The following is a 6,000-nucleotide window of genomic DNA, read 5'->3' as shown; positions in this document are numbered from 1 at the left end:
GCATTGTCGCCCATGCGACAGTGCGACAAAGCTAAATCAATCACCTTAGAAATCAGAAATATCTAATTTTCGACTTATCAAATGCAAAGGCCATGTTGATTGACGTGTTTAAAATAAGCACACTTTCAATATATATATTGCCATTACAATAATGATATATTTTCTTCTCTCGCAAATGGTAACCACGAAACGTGGCCGTTGTTGGAGAGACTATATGTTTCAGTTTTCCGAGACCCGAGTGACGACAGAAAGGGCAACATATAAGCATCCTTTGACGACGGATTTTTCACCTCCAGAATGGATAACGACAGGAAAAACTACAACATGGTAAGCATCCTTGATGACGACGGATGGTTCACCTCCATGAATGGTATATGGAGACCCGAGTGACGACAGGAAGGGCAACATGGTAAGCATCCTTGGATGACGACGGATGGTTCACCTCCATGAATGGTATACTGAGAGTCTTGAAAAACTACCAAGTGCATTTAGGTAAATACTCTCACTGTGACAATACCCGATATATCTGCCAGGTTATTTTTCATTATATGTTCACAAACGCAAATTGCATGAAAATGCACTTCAATGAAACTATCATGTTTGATATCAAATGATTCAAATGCCATACACGTATTAAAATGCTAATCATATAATTTGCCAATTATCAATTCTCATGCAAATGTCACAAATGGCCGTTTTTGGAGAATGTAATGCATTTTTCCAGTTGCAAGTGACGACAATGCAAATGGTGCGATCCATGAGTAATGGGCATTAATCAATTTTGCATCATCATATTTGTAATCGGAACTGTCGCATGACATGAAATTGCACTTAAACATGCATCATGTAAACATGAAATGATATTGTCAAAAATATCAATTTAATCATTGAAAAATGCACTTTATTTACGTTTTAAATTCAATATATATTCATTACATAATTATATATTTCAAATTTCTCTCGCAAATGGTAACCACGAAACGTGGCCGTTTTTGGAGACTATATTTTTCAGTTTTCCGAGACCCGAGTGACGACAGGAAGGGCAACATGGTAAGCATCCTTGGATGACGACGGATGGTTCACCTCCATGAATGGTATACTGATATCGAATGAAAAAACAACATGGTAAGCATCCAAGTAGACGTATAGTATACTGGTATATTAAGTGACGATAAAATTTTGGAAGGGCAAATGGTAAATCTTGGAAATGACGAATGTATTTTTATCAATGTATATGAAGTTTGAAAAATTGCCATGCATTTGTAAGTATACTGTGACAATGATGTGACCATGTGTTTAATGCAAATCATTGATTTGTCATTAGCGCATTGCATTATGTGCGACATGTGCGACAAAGCCTAAATCAATCACCATAGATTTCAGAAATATCTAAATTTTCGCTTATCAAATGAAGGGAATGTCGGCCATGTTGATTGACGTTTCGAAATAAGCACTTCATATATATATATGCCTTTATTATAATTATATATTTTCTCTCGCAAATGGTAACCACGAAACGTGGCCGTTGTTTTTGGAGAGACTATATGTTTCAGTTTTCCGAGACCCGAGTGACGACAGGAAGGGCAACATGGTAAGCATCCTTGGATGACGACGGATGGTTCACCTCCATGAATGGTAAACTGAGAGTCATTGAAAAAAACTACCAACTGCATTTAGGTAAGTATACTTTAACGTAAATGTTACGTAATTGCTCAGTTTAATTTATTATTTATAATGAATTTTATCAATTTGTGCAATACGACATGCGACATGCGACAATGCGCCATGCGACATGTGTGTTTGTCGCATAGCGCATTCGTAATGTCGCATCGCCCATGCGACATCGACGACAATAATCATCACGCATGAAATCGAAATATGCATTTTCGACTTATCAATGCAATGAAATTGCCATATTCATTGACGTTTCGAAATAAGCACACTTCATATATATACTGCTATCACAATAATTATATATTTCTTTCTCTCGCAAATGGTAACCACGAAACGGTGGCCGTTTTAGAGATATATATGTTTCAGTTTTCCGAGACCCGAGTGACGACAGGAAGGGCAACATGGTAAAACATCCTTGGATGACGACGGATGGTTAACCTCCATGAATGGTAACTGAACCCATCGACAGTGAAAAAGTCAAAATGGTAACTGCAAATTAGGTAAAATACTAATGAATTATAAAATTTTAAACATATAGGTAGGTATACTTTGATTTAAATATGTTAAAATATATATAAATAATGAAAATTTTATCATTTAGGTAACTGTATAATTTACATCGAAAACATGCGCCATATATGCAACATGTTAATGCGCCATTGACATTGTGTTTTTGTCGCATAGCGCATTGTCGACATGTTGCGCATGGCATAATATTGCATATGCATTCGAAATATCATGTCTTATCAAAATGTCGAAGGGTCATTGATTGATTTCGAAAAATAAGCACTTCATCATATATATATTGCCTATTACAATAATTATATACTTTCTTTCTCTCTCATGCAAATGGTAACCACGTGAGGTGGCCGTTTTTTGGAGACTATATGTTTCAGTTTTTTTCCGAGACCCGAGTGACGACAGGAAGGGCAACATGGTAAGCATCCTTGGATGACGACGGAATGGTTCTCCTTCATAATGGGAAAAAAAAGAGTCGTGAAAAAAACTACCTAACTGCATATAGGTAAGTATACTTTATACTTACTTTCTAAAAGAAATTATTCTAAATAATGAATGTTTATCATTTTGTGCAACTATACGTCATTCGACAACTCGACGCGCCATGCGACAGTGTGTTTGTTGCATAGCGCATTGTAGTACTTGTACCATATTTGTTAGCACTATCGCATGGCATATTGGCGCACTGTTGCATAGAACCATTGTCGTTCATTGACGTTTCGAAATAAGCACGTGATATATACTGCTATCACGCTAATTATTATACTTCTTTCTCTCGCAAATGGTAACAACGACCGTTGTTGGAGACTATATGTTTCAGTTTTCCGAGACCCGAGTGACGACAGGAAGGGCAACATGGTAAACATCCTTTAATTACGACGGATGGTTCTCCTCCATGAATGGTAAAAAAAGTCAGTCGTGAAAAACTTGCCAACTGCATATAGGTAAGTATACTTTAACTTACGTTTTTGTAAAGAAACTATTCTAAATAATGAATTTTTATCAATTTGGCATGCGACAACTCGACAATGCGCCATGTGACAATGTGTTTAGTCGCATAGCGCATTGTCGGACTGTTGCATGGCATAATGTCGCACTGTCGCATGGCGCATTGTAGTATTGATTGATGTCTCGAAATAAGCACATCATATACATACTGCTAATCACACTAATTATATACTGCTTTCTCTCGAAAATGGTAACCACGGATGTGGCCGTACCATATGTTTTAGTTTTACCGAGACCCGAGTGACGACAGGAAAGGCAACATGGTATGCATCCTTGGATGAATACGGATGGTTCACCTCCATGAATGGTAAACTGCAATCGTCACGAACTACAAACTGCATTTAGTTAAGTATAAAAAACGTGACAAACATATTATACAGAATATCTGCTAATATTAATTGTAAAGCCACTGTTATAAATATTGAATTTGTCTCACTGTCGCATGGGACATATTGGCGCACTGTCGTTGAATCATTGTCGTATTCATTGACGTTTCGAAATGCAAGTCATATATACACTGCTAATCCACACTAATAATATACTTTTTCTCTCGCAAACAAGTTACGGTGGCCCTTTTTGACACTATATGTTTCAGTTTTCCGAGACCCGAGTGACGACAGGAAGGGCAACATGGTAAGCATTCTTGGATGACGACGGATGGTTCTTCCTTTCACGAATGGTAAAAAAGAGTCGTGAAAAACTACCTAACTGCATATAGGTAAGTAGTATACTTTAACTTACATAATTGTAAAGAAATTATTCTAAATAATGAATGTTTATCATTTTTTGCAACTATTTTTTTTTTTTTTTTTTGTAACGTCATTCGAGAACTCGACATGCGCCATGCGCGACAGTGTGTTTTGTTGCATAGCGCATTGTCGGTACTTGTCAAATGACATATTGTCGCACTATCGCAATGGCATATTTGGCGCACTGTTTGCATGAACCATTGTCGTATTCATTGACGTTTCGAATTAAGCACGTGATATATACTGCTATCACGCTAATTACATGTGTATATACTTCTTTTCTCAAATCGCAAATGGTAAGCAACGAGTACGGTGTGGCCGTTGTTGAAGAGTACTATATGTTTCAGTTTTCCGAGCCCCGAGTGACGACAGGAAGGGCAACATGGTAAACATCCTTTAATTACGACTAGCATGGTTCGGCCTCTATGAATGGTAAAAAGGAGTCCATGAAAAACTACCAACCGCATATAGGTAAGTATACTTTGATTTACGTATTTGTTAAGAAAGTATTCTAAATAATGAATTTTTATCAATTTTATCGACTTTTCGCCATGCGATAACTCGACAATGCGCCATGTGACAATGTTTTTGTCGCATAGTGCATAGTCGGACTGTTGCATGGCATACTGTTGCAATGTCGCATGGCGCATTGTCGTATTGATTGATGTCTCGAAATAAGCACATCATTCATACTGCTATCACACTAATTATATACTGCTTTCTCTTGCGAAATGGTAACCACAAGAGTGGACCGTACCATATGTTTTAGTTTTTTGAGACCCGAGTGACGACAGGAAAGGCAACATGGTAAGCATCCTTGGATGACGACAGATGGTTCACCTCCATCAATGGTAAACTGAAATCGTCACGAACTACAAACTGCATTTAGGTAAGTATAAAAACGTGACAAACATATATCCAGAATATCTGTTCATATTAATTGTAAAGACACTGTTATAAATATTGAATTTGTCTCACTGTCGCATGACATATTTTCGCACTATCGCATGACTCATTGTCATATTCATTGATGTTTCGAAATAAGCAAGTCATATATACTGTTATTACAATAATTATATACTTCTTTCTCTACAAATGGTAACCACGTGGGGTGGCCATTTTTGAAGACTATATGTTTCAGTTTTCCGAGACCCGAGTGACGACAGAAAGGGGAACATGGTAAGCATCCTTAGATGTCGACTCATGGTTAACCTCCAAGAATGGTAAACTGGAGTCATGAAAAACTACCAACTGCATTTAGGTAAGTATACTTTAACTTACGTAATTGTAAAGAAATTATTCTAAATAATGAATGTTTATCAATTTGTGCACCTATACGCCATGCGACAACTTGACAATGCGCCATGCGACAGTTTGTTGCATAACGCATTGTCGTATTTTCGCATAGCATATTGTCGCACTATTGCATGACCCATTGTCGCACTGTCGCATGACACATTGTCGTATTCATGGACGTTTCGAAATAAGCACGTCATATACACTGCTATCACACTAATTATATACTTCTTTCTCTCGCAAATGGTAACCACGTACGGTGGCCGTTTTTAGAAACTATATGTTTCAGTTTTCTCAGACCCGAGTGACGACAGAGAGGGCAACATGGTAAGCATCCTTAGATGTCGACTCATGGTTAACCTCTATGAATGGTAAACTGGAGTCATGAAAAACTACCAACCGCGTTTAGGTAGGTATACTTTGATTTACGTATTTGTTAAGAAACTATTTTAAATAATGATGTTTATCAATTTTATCGACTTTACGCCATGCGATAACTCGACAATGCGCCATGTGACAATGTTTTTGTCGCATAGCGCATTGTCGGACTATTGCATGGCATAATGTTGCACTGTCGCATGGCGCATTGTCGTATTGATTGATGTCTCGAAATAAGAACATCATATATACTGCTATTACATTAATTATACACTTCTTTCTTTCACAAATGGTAACCACGTGAGGTGGCCGTTTTTGGAGACCATATGTTTCAGTTTTCCGAGACCCGAGTGACGACAGGAATGTAACATGGTAA

The sequence above is a fragment of the Argopecten irradians genome, chromosome 2 (assembly GCF_041381155.1).
Source record: "Argopecten irradians isolate NY chromosome 2, Ai_NY, whole genome shotgun sequence".
Classification (NCBI taxonomy): domain Eukaryota; kingdom Metazoa; phylum Mollusca; class Bivalvia; order Pectinida; family Pectinidae; genus Argopecten; species Argopecten irradians.
The sequence above is the reverse complement of the archived record's forward strand: the minus strand, read 5'-3'. Positions refer to the sequence as shown.